Source organism: Pinus tabuliformis, chromosome 5_1, assembly GCF_031772625.1.
Source record: "Pinus tabuliformis cultivar Carrire ecotype Pingquan chromosome 5_1, CPIR1, whole genome shotgun sequence".
In the NCBI taxonomy this organism is placed as follows: domain Eukaryota; kingdom Viridiplantae; phylum Streptophyta; class Pinopsida; order Pinales; family Pinaceae; genus Pinus; species Pinus tabuliformis.
The window spans coordinates 54234258-54254027 of NC_142305.1; positions in this window are offsets into that span (position 1 = coordinate 54234258).

The window sequence follows — 19770 nt, forward strand, 5'->3', positions numbered from 1 at the left end:
TATGATTGTTTACCCATTTTGAGGAACAACTGCGAAGAGTGATTTCACCTAGCCATCCTTGTGACACTGCCGTGATTGGAAAATTCCAACCTGTACCTGGAATCAGCTGCTAACCCTGTTCATCACTCGTTCCTCAGAAGACGAGTCTTCTTTAAGCTCTTTTCAACTGACTCGTAAAATATGAAAAGATTGCCGAGTTTTGGCCTCCCAGCTCGTTAAACGACCGGAAGAGCTATCCCTCCTCTAGATTTTAATCTTTTTGGACCTGGGGGATTATTGCACAAAAAGATCGAGCGCTTGTTTTGTTCGGCTCGTTAAAACTATCGAAAACTCATCCCTTCTGTATTGTTTTATACTTTTTCGGACTTAAGGGATTAGATGATGAAAAAGGAATTTTGGAGTTAACTTTATGTACCTTTTCAAACTCTCTAAAAATGAAAAGGGCCAAGTTTTCCTTGTCGTTAGACTCGTTAAAATCACTAAATAGCGACAAACTTGTCTTTAGACGAGAACGAGTTTCACTATCGCTAAGCTCATTAAAACATAACGATGGGCTTGCCCGAAGGGCAGGTTATAGAACAAGCATATGTTATCCTCCTCAAGCTTGACAAAAATAAAGAGGTACTGGTCAGCAATGACTGGGGAAAAATTGGGAAAAATCAAGAAGTCTTTGATGGTAGCAGGTCGCTCTTGAACATGACACTTTTCCTCCGTACCACATCGGGTTGGGTTGTTTCATTCACCGGTCACATCACCATGGTCTTTGCCACACCATCCATACTTGGGGTAATGCTACCAATCCATCGCATCAATGTCGCCATATGTTCAAGAGAAGTCGTTCAGAAAGAGTCAACCAGGTCCCATCCACTGCCATACATTATCCTTCATCCATTTCATGACCGCCACCCTGAATCATATGTCACAGATTGTTTTCACCTCCATTAAAATCATTAGCTCCGTTCCATGTCACTGATGTGGGATTCATTAAGGCCCTCCTTTGACGGATCGCTTCTTGTCGACATCAGCTCATTATCCAAGAAGTTGATCTAGGAACAACCCCTTCAGTACTTTGAAGCTTGCATGCCTCAATGGCAAGTTTCTCACTTCCGGCGACAGGTATACATCAATGACCTTCGACCAGAAGATTTTGCGTGGTGTTCGACGCCAAGTCCTTTATTCACACCACGTGAATTGTACTGCAGTACCTTGAGGGTCATTAGCATTATCGGTGATTCCTCTCGCGCTTGTTAACGGTTTACATCATTGACCGGTAATCAAGCGATGTCTTTCCATGTTCGACTTCAGTGCAATTCTCACATGGATCGACTTGTACTTAGAGTGAAGATCGAACGAGATTGAAGACCCCAGATCTAGTTTCATCCATCCGGGCTGCGATATATATTCAGGAAATATAAAGACATTTGACATATACATCATTGCAGCAGATGATCATCCTACTCAAAGGATGATAGTTTCGCCAGAATTATCAGTCTACCATCAGACGATCGTCTGTTCTATGTACCAAAATTTATTTATAAAGCTGAGCATGGGAATGCCCGCCTCAGCTAGATCATGAAAGCAGTATGAATCATAATGTATTGTATTGTATCTTATTACAGGTCTCCTCCCAGCAAATGGATGAACTTCGGACTCCCCTAGATAAAGCATTTCACCCGATAAACGGCCTCATACTTTAGGGGGCAACTGTTATAGACATTTTTGTGCCTTACATCACTGAGCATGAAATGTCAATAATTAAGGGATCCAAAGTCCCTAAACATGTTGTTCCTACCCCTAGAGGGACAAGGCCAGCAAACCACAGCAATTCACAAAAGTTCTCCACCTGAAAACACTCAAAAACAGGCCATTTCTGGATCATGTAAACTGCTCCACTGAGCATCTGCGCTGAATGTCAACTACTCCACTGTCTACCTGCGCTGAATGTCAACTGCAAAGAAGGCTACCTGCGCTGAGCGTAACTGGACAAGTGGCAGACTCATTTCTCAAGGTGTCAATGCCCAGGAAGCTTCCAAAATGACACTTGGATCAGGGAATTCGACTGGTGATGAGTAAGAGGTTCCAAATCTCCAAGTGGAAGCAAGAACCTCCAAGTGGACTCAAGAACTGAAGTGGGAGAGGACACTAGTCAGCTCCATGCCAGCCTCAAGCTGACTCATCCTTTCTCCAAAACTCCTATATATAGATCTCTCTCAGGAGGTCATGGGGGGCTAGAATATTGTAATTGCAAAGAATTGCTGTTGGATTGTGGTTAGATCATTGGGTGCTTATGCTTTGAAAGGGGCTGAAGAAGGAATTCCATTCTGCTGGGAAGGAGATGCTGGGTTGGAACCTTATGGGTTGTATCTCTTCCTGAATCTTGTTTATCAATCAATAAAGCTTCTTGGTTCTTTCCTATATGCTGGTGTTTATTGTATGATTTGCATTAGTGTATTTGATTTACTTCTAATCCTGAATCATTTATGAATATGTATATTTGCCTTTGTATTGTGTCCTTCTCTTGTTGCATGTAGCTGTTCTCTTGTCACAGGTAGCTGTTCTCTTGTGATCTCGTGGGAGCAAAAGCAAGGAGGCAAGTAGCTGTGGACACACAAAGAGGAGAGGATCTAGATCGAGGGACAACCGAAAGATAACGGTAAGTCTACCAATCTCCTCTCTTTCATATTTCATAAAGGAAGAAACCGAAGTAGCTGTGTTCGTTTGTTGTTAAGGTACTGTCACACCTTAGGTGGATAGGATCGTCCTGCATAGGCATTTTTCCCCACAACAGCTGTTCAACAGAAGCTGATTCCACAGGCACTGGGTCTTTGACATTTGTTCCCAGCACCTCGGTCTATTCCAAGATACAAGGAAGGTGCCTCTCAATTCTGCCAAGTCTAACATCCTGCTTGTGCAATTGAAACTACACCTTCTGGAATTCCTATTTATAATTTGACATTCCTTCTACAGTGACAACCATGCCCATAGAAATTTGCTTGATACCCTTACCCAACAGGTTTTTCATTGACCAGTACAGGTATAGGGTCTGCTTGAATTGAGTGATTCTGCCCCTCGTGTTTCCAGGGCCTAGGACAAGGGTTCTCTAATCCTCCATTTCTATGTCCGTCTCACTCTCCTGTTTAACTTCTTCTTACCATTTCTCTAGTATTTTGTGCATTCTCTCATTTGTGCCTTCTTGGTATGCCTATGCTGCTTCACTAATTAATCTTTCCACATATTTCTACCTCAGACATGCCCGGGTCCGTGTCCCTCCTGGTCGCTTAGGCCCACCTTCCACGGCGATAGGTTTTTGTAGGATGAGCCATGATTTTGTTGTCTTGACCCTATTCATTGCAACAAGTCATTATCCAGTGACAATTTAACGTAATATAATAGTAGCCTTGCACATAGGTGGTGATATTAAAGCTCGCCATCCCGCATTCTTCCTCCCCTACCCCATTGATTCCAGTGTCGGGCCCTTCATGGTTGTAGGTCGATTCCTGGGAGGGGGCTGACCCAGTACTAGCCCTAGTGGCTACCCTTCACCTCAAAAACCTCCTCTCAGCCTCAAACAAGTTAGCTTCTGCTCCCCAGTTACAGGTTGGTGAGCACTGCCACTTTCCATCACTCAGCCAACTAAGGCAAGCATACCCTTTCCCCTCTTCCCAGGACACAAATAGAGAACCCAACCCAGTCATCCACTCATCCCTGAGCTCCATGACACCACCATCACCTATCTGCCTGTCATAGCCAACACCGCTCCCTTGCCAGAATTCCTGCCCATAATTCTTGACCTTCTCCCTCATGTCGAGGTTTCTACTTATCTCCCTACAGCTACGCATGCATCTAAATCAAGGGCTATCGTTCAAACTATAGGTGGACTGGCATACTCTACCCCCAGGCCTATCTCTCTACCTATACCAGCAAGACCCCTACTATCTGCACCCCTCGGTCTCTATTCAATATCACCAGAATTCCAATGCGGGAAAGAAGGACTTCAAAGAAAAGAGAAATATATAAAATACCAAGTGGGTGAGAGAGACAAACACAAGACCAGGCAAATTCCACTAGCCTACACCCTAGATCCTCCAGCACTGCTTGATTTTGCAATTCTCACCCATAATACTTCCCCTCTCCCTCAAACAAAAACTAGAATAGGTCAACATAATGAGGGATGAGATATATCTGAGTACATACTCTTTAACTTCCACAAACAGTCGATATACTTGTTGTTCTAGATGGCGTCGCAGAACCTGCCCATTGCACCAGTCTCCTCATCCATGAGAAATCCAAACAACAACACCCAACTTCCTCCCTTCGTTGTTGTTAACGCCAACACTATCATAACTCACGCTGCCACCTTTCCCATATTCACTGCATTCCATAATGCAAGGGGCCACCACACCAATTGCCTCGAGTGTGTGGGGGGTGGTGGTACTGTACTCGAGGGTACAGTCCATTAATCCTTTGTTCGACTGCCCAACCACCGGCTTGTACCCCAATTAGGGCCTAGAATTAATTATCTTAATCCTAAACCTGTCGAAAGATTTAACTTAAAGAGAACCAAACATGGGAGGACCTCATTACTTTAGTTAGCTACATGAGCTAAAAGAAAAAATAAATAGACTTGTAAAGGAATGTCAAATTAATATGAATGGGTTGATCAAAATTACATATCTGAACATACCACTAGGTTTAAATGATTTACTAATTGGCATGGATTGGTTGCAAAAACGTTGTGCAGTAATAGACTACTATAATAAAGAATTTAATTGCCTTGATGAAGAAGGGTGGAAAAGACAAGTGCAAGGAATTCCAAGAACAATTTCTGTCAGGGAGATATCAACCATGTGTCAAATTTATGCAACCTACATGTAGAAGGTAAACAAGGACCAGACACCAAGAATACAAAACCATCGAGTAAGTTAAGGAGTTTGAATATTTATTTATTGAAATCCTAGGTTTACCACTTAAAAGGGATATTGATTTCTCTATAAATTTGGTACCTAGAGCTTCCCTAGTATCCAAGATACCATATAGGATGAGTACCCTATAACTTAAAGAACTAGAAATTCAGTTCAAAGAACTTTTAAAGAATGGGCACATATACCCATGTGTGTCACATTAGCGTGCTCTAGTGCTCTTTGTTAAAAAGAGGCGTGGCACACTAAGGTTATGTATTGATTTCAGATTGTTGAACAAAGTAACAATGAAAAATGAATTCCCTTTGCTAAGAATAGATGACTTGTTTAATTATCTAAGGGGAAATAAAGTATTCTCCTAGATGGATCCAAAATCAAGGTACCATTAGGTAAGGAATAAGGAGGAAGACATCAACAAGACCCCAATTTGAACTTGATATGAACATTATGAGTTCATGGTGCTACCATTTGGGCTATCTAACACACTAGGTGTGTTAATGTGCCTTGTCGATGACATGTTTTGGAATTATCTGGATAAGTTTGTTATGGTATATTTTGATGAAATCCTAGTGTATTCAAAATCTAATAATGGACATGAAAAATACTTTAGGAGGGCATTGAAAGTACTTAGAGAACATAAATTGTATTCTACGTTGAGTAAGTGTTGTAGCTGCTACAAGACCCCTCCAAAGTTTTTCTCAATCTTTGATTTTGGATCCTTCCTTCAACCATAAAAAATGTTGTTTTAACTTGCGTCAAGTTTTCGTTTTGTTTTACTAATTGTTGCAATGACTCATTCTCTCATGTTAGGCTTGTGAAGTCTTAATTGTGCTTTCTTTGTAACAAATATTGGGCACTCCTCTATGACATTGAGTCCTTGTCGATGGTAGTTGCACAACTTTTGAAGATATACAAAGCATCTATTGTAAACACAAGCTAAGTATTGCCTTGATAGACATTGATTGCTTGCCTTGTTTTGAGGAATTATATAATCCTCTGTCACACTAAACTACACAACCCCTTTCCAGAGTGAATTGTGCAATCAGTTTTGAAATTAAATTGCACAACTCTATGTGGCAGTGAACTGCGTAATCCACTAAGGAAGCAAACTGCACAAATCCTTGTCTCAATGGATTGCACAATCCTTTGACCCAATGAACTACGCAGTTCTCGGAGTTAACCAACCACACATTCATGGAAAGTAGGAAGTGTGCACTTCTACTTAGCCGTGTGGCATGTGTTTCTAATTTCATTATCTAACATGTGTCAGTCAACTAAATGTTGCTCCTTGATTTTAGGCATGTATGTATGAAACCATAAAACTAATCCTGTGAGCGCTCACCTATATAATAAAGGAATTATAGAGCTCATTCTCACACTCATATTTGGAACTCTATTCATTCCTTTCAACGCAAAGAGCTTTAGATTCCTTTTGTGCTACTTTTTCGGGTAAGTTTCTCAACTATCATGTTTTTCCGCTTTTGCTTTCACTTTTGTCACTTTTTCTTTCCTAAGTAACATTTTGTCTTGATTTTCTTATAACAAGTGTCATTTATGCTATTATTATCTTCTAAAAGAGTTGTTTTAGTCTTTTGATCTTCTTTTCAAGTGTCGCATCACATTCCTTGTCTTTTCACCTACCAATAATTATCTTTGTTTGGTGTATTTATGCATGCATGTCATTTTATTTTTATTATATTGCTTGCTTGATGTGAATAACTTGTTTGTATGAATCTCAGGTTGATCCACATCCTTCCTCTCTTCAGTGACAAAATTTGGAGCTTGCCCTTCTACTAGAGAAAACTGTGAAATTTTCATAGTCTTCCTCCCTCCAGAACTACGCATTACGTAATTTCTTCTAGCAGTGACTCCCTATATCCATCTAAAAATATGCACTAAGTAATCACTAGGTACCCCAGCTACATATTTCACAATCAAACTCAACAGAGAATCCTTCTTTTCCTTTGAAACTATACTTTGTTCAGTCAAGTCCTCTCTCTCTAGCAGTAACTATGAATTGCGCAAATCTAGTGCTTAGTCAGGCTCCCTTGCAATAATAAACAACATAATCCTCCTTTAGAAGTTACATAGTGTGCCTTTCTAGTGACCAATGAAGTCACTCTACCTCACTTGTGCTCTATCATAGTGCAATCCTTCTCCTCAATGACTGCCTTCTACTTGTGAATTTAGATTAGTTGATCTCTTACGAAACTAAATTGTAGTTTCCATGAGTGCATCTTGTTCACCAGGTACTATAGATCTAGGACACATCAGTCTTTCATCTTCCACTAGCACTATACCTCCAAAGGAGGGACCATCTAAGGAGGTCACAAAAAGCAGTACTGAAGATGCCATTGATAGTACACAGTACCTTGAAAAGATTTCCTATCTTGTCAGACACTCAATGCTTTATCAACAAATACTCTACTGCCACATGGCTCACTATCAAAGATATATTCAATTCAAATGAGTTCACAAAATATCTAGAAGATAGGGAATTCTATAAAAATATTCAGAAGTTAGGGTTCAACAAAGTTGCCTGCAGGTATCCAGTGCTTCCTTGTTCTGATGTCATCAAGTGGATATTGCAAGGTATAGACACTAAGAGTACATGTCCCATGAGGCTACGAAAGCAGTGGCAAAGATAGTATATTGGTTTGCCTCACCTCAGGGCACATACATCATAGTGTTCAATTCTCAGATGCCTCCACATATTTTTCCAAGGTATGTGACAAATAAGGTGGTCATGCATGAGGTTTCTTATCATCTTAGCACAGGTCTATCTCAGTTACTATAGAAGAAGAAGAATGCACCTTAGCCTTCCTTCCCTTTACAAGTGGGATCCTATGAGCTCATGAGCTTAAAGGTTGCAGAAACAGAATTTGAAGAACTTATATGCCTTAAGTTCAATGAGATGAGCTTCACAGATATGATCCCATGGGAGTATGTAAAAGACATTATTCCAAGTTACATTTTTCTTAGGATTATGAGTCTTATTACTAAAAAGAGGAAGCGAAGATAAATAATTTGAACCAAGTGGATAATGGTGGCCACCCGCCTATTCCACTTGGACCCCCACCACTATTTATTTTCAGTTTCTTAATTGTAGCACAACTTACTATTTTTGGCAGTTTTTCGAGTCCTAAACTTCCGGAACCATTTTGAGGGACTAAAATATGTTTTTAGGGAAACCAGAGAGACCAAGAAAGTCCCAAACTAGTTCACCCACTTTTTTTGTCTCCTCTTCGAGATATTTGAAACAAGGTATTATGATAGCCAAATGGAGATCATATGCCAAATTTACGACCATATGAAGTTGATGTACCAATTTACCCAAATGGGGCCCATAGTTTTGGCACTTCATCTCCTAGGGTTAGGTTTCTGGATGTTTAGGGTTTTCCATTGTTTCTCAATAATAAATAGGCTTTTGAGCCTCATTGTAACACAATTTAGAGGCATGTAGTCACCACATCTCTTCTCAAAGATAAGCTACGATTTCCCGAGCTACTTTATTTCTATTTCTGTATGTAAGCATAATTCAGTTCTTTGATAGTAGTGAAATGAAGTTCTATTTCTGTTGCATCTCTGTGTTTATGTGTATATCTATAGTTTTTTGCGTTCCTGCATAATTCTGGATCAATGGTATTAGAGTGGTCTACTCTTTCTCTATTTATTTTTGCATGTCCCTAACGAGGTCAAGGTATAAGGAGTTAGGGCTCGATCTGGTTGAACCTTTGCAAGACCATCTTCACAAACCCCAATGACCTCCCATAGCAGAAGAAAAGAAAGATGAGGGGGCAGGAGATCCTTTCAAAATATTGCTTGAGGAAGCCCTTGAGCAACAAAGGAACGTAATGATGGATAACTTTGACTAGATCCTTTGACGGTTACCCACAGGTGACACATCTTCATCCAGAAATAATTCTGGAGGAGCCACTCATTTTAAGGTACAAGTTAACTTTGACATTCCCATATTTGAAAGATAGATAGATGCATACATCATATATAGATGGTTAAATCTGTTGGAAGGATATTTTTTATTTCATCACTTTTCCAATCTGAAAAATATTACTTTTTCACTCCTCAAAGTCACCCCATATGTTAAGGATTGCTGAGAAACCTACTGTGAACAAAAGGACAAGAGGGAATCCTCACTATTTTTAGCCGCACCCACTTGGAATTCTTTCCAAGATGCCATCAAGGAAAAATATTACCTTGTCGGGAGCTATGAAGATAAATACATAAAGTGGACCATGATGCGGTAGGGAAGGGACCAAGAGGTGTCAGATTTCACAAATGTTTTCCATACCCTTCGCACAAAGTTGGGTATCAAGGATTATGAGTGGAATTTGTTACTCAAGTACCACGTTGTCTACACAATTACATCTAGGACAAGATGGAGTTCCTGGAAATCTCCTCACTTGGCACCGCTTATTGATACGCTGTCAAGATTGAGCAGAAATTTAAACAGAAGAAGCAATACTTTGGATCTATGAATTCGAAGCAAGAGAAAGGTGCCCCCAACCACAGAACAAAGGAAAAATCCAAGGTGGGGCAACCGAGGAAAACCCACCGAAGATGCAAGCAAATAATAACACCATGAAAACAAAGAAGGACACAAGGAAATGGTGTGAGTTCTATAAGAGCCCCGCTCATAACACAATTGAGTGTTGCCAAGTAGTCACTAGTGGTTGAGCTGAAGGCTTCTGAATCAAATGCATGTTATGACTCTCAATCAAAAACTGACAAGGGGAATGATAAAAGGAAGTATATTATCAATGTGGATCCTAGTGCCACTATTTCCACCACCAAGATCCAAAAGGATGATCCCGAAGATCCAGACAAGGGGGAGCGACTCTTCCACTCATAGATGTGGGTGAAGGGTTCTCTACTGCAGTTCATTATTGACAATTAAACAATTATGAAGGTTCCTATTGAAAATTTCATAGGTTAAGAGGAAAGGAGGTGTGTGTGAATTAGATCTGTCACTGATTAGGATGACATCTGTAGGGTCGACTTTGTTTGAAGAAGTGGGGGGTTTACCCATGCCTTTAGAAGCTTGAGGTACAACAGTAGTAGGTAGGGGCAAAGTAGGAACTAAATTTAGTTCCCTAAGTAGTATTTTCTATTGTTGCTCCAGTTTGCTAAGTTCATGTAGAAAAATATTGGTCCTAGTATTATTCATGTCTTTCCCAATGTTGTAATCCATAGTATCAGTAACTACCAGGGTCTTTGATGTAGATAGAATATTTGATGAAGATGGATTTGGCTGTGAATTATTAGGAGAAGACTTTTTTTCTAATTGATTTTTCCTTAGCAGCAAGAGTTGTAGTTTTCTAATTTTGATTTGACTGAGTCGTATCAGTAGGCCCTTTGCTTCTAGTCCTAACAGGAAAAGCTTCTTGTTCTTCTTCGTTTGGAAGGATAAAGTCCCACATCCCATTTAGTTTGACTACTTCTTCTTCTTTAGTTTCTTCATTGGTCATTGCATTTTCTTCTTCCTCTTCTTCTAAGTCAGACTCAATGTTAGATATGGTATTCAGTGGTTGAGAACTAGAAAACCGGTTCCTCCTAAAAGATCTTAAAGGTTTCTTAGCAGAAGAGGATTCAACAACTTGTTTCTTCATTTCAACCATTTTGTTAGACATGGTTTTTAGTACTTTCTGAAGGCCATCAAGATCAAAAGGATCTTTTGGGGCTTTCTTTTTACAGTCATCTTTGAAAGTAACTTTCTTAGATTTTCTATCTTCTTGAGCGGTCTTCTTTTCAAGAGCAATTATGTGTTTCTCTATAGACAATGCTTCCTTCATGTTCTTGGCTAATGTGTCCAAATTCGCTCTATCTACAAAAAATGGTTATATTAGAAGGAAGAGAAGATATTTACCACTCAATTTGAACATCAACACTAGGGGCTGACGTATTTGGAATTTTATTGAGTATTTTGTTGAATCTAGAGTTGAAATATTTAACCTTTTCCTCTGTCTTAGCCTTTAGATTGGACAATTCATTGATGAGCGATGCAGTGGTTCTATCATCTCCAAACTTAGCTAGGAATTGTTCTTTGAACATATCTGTTAGGTCCCTATAATACTAGTGATTCCCCAATTACTATTGTCGTTGTATCCCTTATTGCTATTGTTGTGCCCCTATTGTCCCCATATTGTTATTATTGTGCCCCATAGAATCCCACTATTGTTATTTTTGTGCCTTTATATTATTATTGTTAGGTCATCTTTGGTTATATTGTGGCCCCTTAGACTCCTATATATAGAAAGGAGGTTTTTTCATTTGAATCATCTAAGAATTGTTCAGTTGTGTAATGTAAAGGAGGTTTCCCCCTTGAAAAGGCTTATTTCTAAGGCGTTGATCTATCTTTTCTATATTTTTGTGAGCTGGTTTCATAACATTTGGTATCAGAGCTTTGGATTCTAGGGTTTCGCTACTCCAAACAGGTCATCGTGGCATTTTCACTATAATGTTTTCGCTACAAAGTTTCAGAAGCTAAAAAAAACCCATTTGAGACAAAATCATTCTGAACCTCGGGCCCAAATTTTAGATCTTGTCTCACTATATTTTCGGAGATATAATTTGAGGAAGTTAGGGTTTTTGCAGACCCCCGAATTACATTCCAAACAGGTGACCTTGGGAAAATCATCATAACTTTCGCTCTGAGCATCAGATTGAATTTTCATAAGAATTTATAGAAATAGGATGGACTATAGTTTTTTGGGTATCACTTTCAGAACCTAAGGTTGAAACAGTGACCTGCGGCACATCATACAAGTTTGTGCTACTGAACAAGTCTATACTTAGGTGATCGTGGGAGATTTGGAATCACTCTTCATTGGAGAATCCAATCTTGATCAGACGTGTGGGGTTAGAAAGACTACTCATATGGTTACCAAAGGAATAAATTTAAGACCTTGGAGATCCAAAATTATAGAGATACATCAAATTCAATATCGAGATCCTACAAAGTGAAAAAATGTGTGTAGTTTTTTTTAAATTTTTGCATAAGCTTGGTTTGAAAAATTAGTTTGAAGGAATTCAAAGGGCATAGTGAAGCATTATTATCGGTAATTGATGCCCCGAAGAAAGAAAATGGAAACACCTAGTAAGAAACTTGAAAGCTCTAGCATGACTCATGAAGAAGAGGAAGAAATGCAACATGATATATCAAAATTATGAGACCAAGTGCAACAAATTTCACTCGCACAAAAAGTAACAAAATTTAAGATGGATGGTTTAAAGAAATGTGTAGAAGCTAAGATGAATGACGTGGAAGCTAAGATGGACGGCATGGAAGCTAAGATAGATGGAGTGGAAGCTAAGATGGATTATTTAAAGAAAGGCATGGAAGATTTGAAGACAAATTTGACAAAGTTTCTACAAGAAATGCTTACTAATGGCGAAAGGGTAGTAAAGGGAACTCATGATGAGAACAAAATAAATGTTAATCATGATTTCATAGACTCTAACATTCGATCGAAGAACCACCATGTTCCAAATATCGATATGAGAAAGTTTGATGGCAAGGATCCCAGAATATGGATACTACAAATGGAGCAATTTTTCGATCTCCATAATGTACAAAACACACAAAAGGTACGCATTGAAACTTTATATTTGGAACCAAATAAGTTTGTATGGTATCGATGGCTTTTCTCTCGTAAAATTTTTGTCACTTGGGATATTTTTACGGATGAAATGATAGCACATTATCAGGATACAAAAAGCAACACTTTTTTTAGCCAATTAATAAATCTCAAACAAAAGGGTTCAATGATGGAGCACATTGAGGACTTCCAAAAATTGAATTAAAGGGTAAAAGATATTCTATAGGAGCATAGGATTGATGTGCTCATAGGGACTTTAAAATATAATATCCAACATGAGGTTCACCTTTGGGAACCTAATTCATTGGAGAAGGCATTTAGGTTGGCAAGAAAAATGGAAAGCAAAATTATGGCAACAAGGAAGCCTACCACTCACAATCATAAAGATGGAAGTGTTGTTGCCCCTAGCCATCCACAACCTACAAGGTTCACACCACAACATTTGGAAGAAAAAGGAGCAAAAGGGCTTTGTTACAGTTGTGATAGCAAATACACTAAAGGTCATAAGTGTGCTGAGAAGAAATTATTTTACATGGATTGTGAAGAGGAGGAAGAAAAGGAACAAGAAACGTCAAAATAAGAGGATATACACCAGGAACAAACCCTAGAAAAATAAGAAATGAATCCGACCATATCCTGTAATGCATTGGTTGGAATTACCACTCCTCAAACTATCAAGATAGAAGGGCATATCAAGAAGAAAAAGGTTCTAAAGAAAGAAAAACGAGGAATAATTTCACAATTATGTTCACTAGAGGTTCCCACATCGAAATCATTCATTTCTCTAGATCTCAAGAAAGTTTTGGACAATCATTCCAAGGTATTTGAGACTCCCAAAGGCCTCCCACCTATTCATGATCATGATTATGCTATTAATTGGATTCTAGGAAGTGTTCCTCCAAACATCAGGCCTTGCAGATATTCTTATGTCCAAAAGAGTGAAATTGAATGTATGGTTGCAGAAATGCTAGAGGCTGGTATAATTCAACCTAGTCAAAGTTCTTTCTCTACTCCAGTAGTATTGGTTCACAAGAAGGATGGATCATGGGGCATGTGTCTAGATTATAAGGAGCTCAACAAGCTCACTATTAAAGATAAATTTCCCATTCCTGTCATTGATGAATTATTGGATGAATTGCATGGATCAATTTACTTCACCAAGTTGGATCTTCATTAAGGATATCATCAAATCAAAATGAAGACTAAAGACATTCCAAAAACAACATTTAGAACTCATGAGGGTCATTATGAATTTTTGGTCATGCCTTTTGGCCTTACTAATGCACCTTCTACATTTCAAGGTTTGATGAATTCCATTTTAAAACCATTCCTTAGAAAAATTGTGTTAGTGTTTTTTATGATATACTAATCTACAACAATTCTTGGAAGGATCATGTCCAACATGTTGACATGGTGCTCAAACTATTGGAGGAGAAACAAATATATGCAAAAATATCCAAATTTTTCTTTGGAGTATAAGAGGTGGAATATCTAGGTCATATTGTATCTCATGAAGGTGTTAAGGTAGACCCTAACAAAATTAAAACCATTAAGGAATGGAAAATCCCCACATCCATAAAGCATCTACGAGGATTTCTCGAGTTGACAGGGTATTGTCACAAGTTTGTTAAGAATTATGGGAGAATAGTAGTACCTCTAACAACATTATTGAAGAAAGATGCATTTTCATGGACTTCGAAAGCAACAAAGGCCTTTGAACATCTTAAAGAGGCAATGTGCTAAGCATCAGTCTTAGCTACACCGAACTTCACAAAAACCTTTATTGTGGAATGTGATGCCTCAGGAAATGGAATTGGAGTTGTTTTAATGCAAGAAGAAAGACCTGTTAACACCCAGGTTGTTCCCTATGACTCCCAAGGGAATACGGCCGGGGTAACCACTAACCAATCTTTGGATCACTGCTTCTAGCCAAACAGTGATCAGAGAGGGCTCTCTCTTTATGATTTATATCTACAGTGATGGTGTTTTAGGCTATGTATTGAGTACAGGTCATGTTTGTGTTTCGGTTGATGAAATTCCCTTAGACTTCAGTGATGTAGTTTTTAGATATGTTGAATATCATTGGGCAATGGAGTCTGTGGCTTAATGTGTTTGAATCTGTGAGATGAAAGATGGAACTTACAGGGCCACTTGGGTGTTTAATAGAACAGATTTTTGATTAAAAGACTGGTAACAGGTAGCACGAACAGTGAAAGCATTTAAGAATTTTCACTATTTATCTATATGTTCCCAACAGATAGCTTTAAGAAGAGAAAACAGAGGTCTTAGGGGCAAAAGTTGAATCCCTGAGAATGACTGTTACAATAAAAATACAGTTTTGAATTGCAGCAATTAAGAATTACAATTCTGTTACTGTATATAAGGAAAACATATATAATAGCTCAGTTTGAGTCCAGGGTAAACATGGTTAAATCCTGGTACTATCCTTTCACCTTGCTATCAAGTGTAAAACATTAGAACAACAAAGAGAACAAAAGACTCAAAACAGACACGACAAAAGATTTGAGAATACTTATAGTTGTATGCAACACCCATGGAATCCTGTAACATGCATCCTTCACCACAAGACATCAAATACACCAAACTTCTGGAAGTTCCATTCCTCCTTTGTATTAATTCTCTGAAAATATTACAGCAGATGGAAGTTATCCAAGAGAAAATTCCAGCAACCCCTTCAGCATCTGTGAAGGGTGTATATATACTAGCGGTGGTCTACAGAAAAATCTGAGTTCTGCGTTATCTCAGTCTTTACATTCTCACCAACTCTTTAAGATATTATGTCGAAAATTTATTACACATTTAATACACAGTACAGGCATTTTAATGCTCTGTCAGAAGATATTTTAGCTTTGTAGGAATAGCTAAGTCGGTCTGAGTATTCGGAGTTAATGCATAGAAAACCCGGCTGTAGGCTGGTACACTGTGTCTCGGGCCTGTCAGCTGTATCTTTGACTGCCGCTGGTGGTGAGTCATTGGTCTGGCTGAGTTGGCTCAGCCTCTGCCTTTTCCTGTGGGTATTAATTCCCAAAATTGTCACTGTATGTACCTGCTTCTTTCCCTTTGTGCTATTGGTTCTGTCCCGTTAAAATTGTCTGGGTCAAATGCCTCCAGACATCCTGTGTGGGCAGTTGATGTGCCAAAATTGCCCCTAGAGTCTCATCTGCTTCTGTGAACTTGAAGAAATTGGGTGGTGTATCAAACAGATGCTCTATCTCATTCATGAGAAAAAACAGGTTCTCCACTCTGTCATATATCATTTGCCCTGTGGCTGGCCCTGTGTCCTTTGAAGTGTTGGGAGGTTTTGCAATCTCTGCTACTGCATGTGCATCAATTCTCTTGTTATAGTTGTCCAGGGTGAGCAGTCTTCCCACGCTGCTCAAAATGTTGGGGAGGCCTCTGTTCTGCAGTGTTACAAACTTCTCCAGGAACCTGTTAATTTCTGTCTGCATGTCCTGTGTCCTTCTTTCCAAGGTTCCAATCAAGTTTCTCAATGTAACAACTCTCTTGGCTATGGCAATCGTTTCTGTCCTGTTGTTGATTCCCATGCTAGCCAATTGAGTGCTGGTTTTGTAATTCAGGATATTAATCATCCTGGTAGCTGCTTCTGGCATGTGCCCAAGGCTTGCCCTTGCTCTCTGTATTTCCTTGTTTGCTTTGGTGATGAGCACCATTTGTTCATCCATGGTTTCAATGTATTGCCACTGTTTGGCAATGGATCTCCCAATGTTGCTCCACAACACTGCTTTCATATCAGCTGTCACCCTTTCCAGTGCAAGCTCTTTTTCCAGCTCAGCAATCCTTCTCTTAAGGGTTTTCACCTCTCTCTCCTTGGCTGCCTCATTTTGTTTGCTTTTATCAAATTTCTCATTAACATTAGCCAAGTTCTGTTTGAGCCCATCCAGCTCTTTCATTTGAGCTTCCATAGCTCGGATCTCTGCTTGCAGCTTCTGCATATCTAAGCTAGCAGCTTGCTCTGATGTTGTTGTGGGGGCTGTAGATGGTGCTGTAGCTCCTGTTTGCTGAGGAGGAGGAGTGATGATCGGAGGTGCTTCCTCAAGATTTATTATTAATGGAGGAGGCTGGGAGGATTGACCTTCCCCTTTCTGTTTCATGGCTTCTTGCAGTGCTGCCTTTGCAGCTTCAGTTTGTCCTAGCTGGTCTTGAGTCCTAACCAGCTCTTTGTATAAGGATACCAGCAGGTCTGTGGTATCTTTTTCTTGCCTTTGCTGGGCAACTTCATCTGTTTGTGGATGGATGGTGGCCGGGAGTTTGATTTTCTTTCTTAGGGCTGCCATGTCTGCATCCCTTATTTTCAGCAGTTCTTGGATGCCTTTGACATCCTTGGGATCATGTCCTATCTCTATGATTACCTCCTCCAAGGATTTGATCCTGTTGTCCTTGGCTTGTGAGGATGCTTGTTCCAATTCTAGCTGGGATGATGTATTGTCTAGGCTGCTCTTTAACTTGTAATTTTCCAGTGTCTCATCTGCCAGGGAGGCATACACCATTTCACCCGTTTGTTTGTGTAACTCTATCTTATCCATGGGGTGAATATCTTTAGCCAGAACCTCCATGTTGGTTCTTAAATAGTCTGAGGTGGACTGAGGATGTAGAGTTGTGGGCATAAAATGGCTCATTATCATTTTGCCCTCACTCACATCAAAAGCAGACATTAGTCTCTGCTGGTTGCTGGGAGCTAGTTTTAACAAGTGATCATAGAGTTGCACTTTTATGGGATCACTCCTTCTCTTGATTTCTATGAACTGCTGCTTTATACTTGAGTGCCCCTCTCTATGCTGGCCAGAAGAGCTGACCTCTCCTCCCATTGTCATATCTGGTCCTCTTTGAGATGAGCTGGCCGAGAGTTCTCCACTGGGTGGGCCCATGCCCATGGCCTGCCTTACTGCTATGTCCTCCTCTTGGGAGTCATTCAATCTTTGTCTCTTCTCTCCTCTGATAAAGGATGAAGTCTGGGGAGTCTCTCTTTCTCTCTTTCTGGTTAAGTCCTCCTTCTGAGGTGTTTGGAGGACTGAGCTGTCCACATTGATGTCTGTTCTTGGAGACAACTCTGTTTGGGGCTGCTGTTCTGTAGAACCGGGCAAATCTGTCTCTTTATTTTGCGGTAATGGCTGCTGCCCACTAGTTTGTGGTTTATCTTGTTGCTGCCCCAACTCCCGTTCTTCCATTTCTTCTTGCTGCTGTAGCAAGGTGTCAACCTGTTCTTCTGTTAATATAGGTGGTTGTTCCACCTGTTTGCCTTTGTCCTTGCTTGCTGCTTGGGTTGTCTGCTCGGCAGTTCGCTGTTGTGTTGCTGGTGTTGTGGTGGCTGCCCCAATTTGCCTCCTGTAGGAAATAGGCACCTGTCCACAAGTTTCCAAGTCAGCTTGTTTTTGGACATTTCTAGCCTCTTGCTCAAGTATTTCTTCATTAGTCATTTGCTCTACTAATGTGCCCTCTTCCCAATCTGATGCATTTGCATATTTTTCAATTTCAGGTAATCTGGCATGAGCATAGTTGCCTAACTTATACCTGATCCTCCTGAGGGAAATAGAGTGGTTAGGGTCATATGGAATCCACTCAAAACTAGTTTTCAACTGGAGTCCTTCCAGGATCCTGTCTGCCTCTTTCCAGCCTTCCTCCTTTCTGTTGTATAAGAAAGGACCTAGCTGATTTCTCACTTTCAACTGTGATTTCTTGTTTTTACTCTGAAAGTGTAGGTAATCTGAGTTCCCAAATTGCCTGAAATATTCTAAGGCAAACAGTCTCATGGGAACGTACCTTGGCAGCCTAAATGGATTTAATTCACATCCATACACCCTAATGACTGTGTGATTCTGGTAGAAGTACCAGTTGCCGATGTTGTAAAGCTTGTTCAAATGAAGAATTCTTTTCATGTCATCGGTCAGTCTAGGAGGAGGGGCACCTTGCAGCACTGTTAGGGCTGGATGAACAAATAAATCAATAAACTCACAGTATGTATAAGGTGATAGTGAGGTACGATGGAACACAGGGGTCCAAAAAACAACTGATCTTGGGGTTCCTTGGGCGTTGAGTGACCTCAAAGGGACAGAGAAGGTAGCTGGCTGGTTGAACAAGAACAGATGGTATATGTATGAGGTGTATCTGAACAGCCTCTCCCTCTTCAAGTTCATGAACTGGTCATGAATCTTCTCAGCTATATAAGTTGCATAATCATAGTGGATAGCTGGAGGCTTACCCGGGGCAAATATGGACAGCATTGCCAATATGCAGTCATCTACATCTTCTAGTCCTCTGAATCCTAGGACATATCCAATCAAGTCCACCATCATCCTGCCCAACTCATTCAGGTATTGGTAACCAATGGGAGGGGTTCTGACTGCTTCAGAGCTAGGGGTGACAAATAGCTGGTTAATCTTCACAATCTGGTCATTAGACAGGTTATTTCCTCTCTTTATCAAATCTTGCACGGAAAGAGGGGTCAATTTCTTGGCTGTATGGAAATGCAGCATCTGATTTATACTCTCTGGAGTGATCTGAAACAGGACTAGGCCTGTGGGGCTAATGACTGCCCTTTGGCTGGGGTCATAGCACTCTTGGCAACTGTAGATGAGCTCTGGCATTGGATTGACTTGGGGAAGGTTGTATATGGGCAAATTTGATTCCCAGATCCCCAGGATATCTGCTCCACTCATGTGCTGGGCTCTCAGTTCATTTAACATCTGGATATTATACTTAGTTCCCATAGGAAACCAGTCCAACATCTGGTAATCCATGTCTCCCAGGGGTTTCCATGCTAATTCTTGGTGGGGGGCATTGATAGGCTTAATATTGAGAGCAATGGGAGTCTCCATAGCTTGTGAAGGGATAAACTAATGCAATTTGACAAGTGAGTTGGCAAAGACAGACTGCAGATTGCCCTCTGTGGTAAAAACTTGATTTTCTGAACTGTCAGAGGGGAATTTACCAGCTAGAAATTGAAATACTGCTGGTAATTGGTTACAGAGACTCTTTTGGGGCCCAATTTAACTCCTGGTAGTAATTCAGAGGTATTCAGCGGGGCATTTAGCCGAGAAAACGCAGGACGAGGGGTTTTTAGATGAATTGCAGTTTGTTACAACTCTGCAGGGAATTTTTGGACTTCACAGAGACAATGGTGGAGGTATAACCCGGTTCTAGCGGTGAAAAAATCTGTTTTACGGTCCTATTATGCCTGTGAGCAGTTTAGAGCAGAA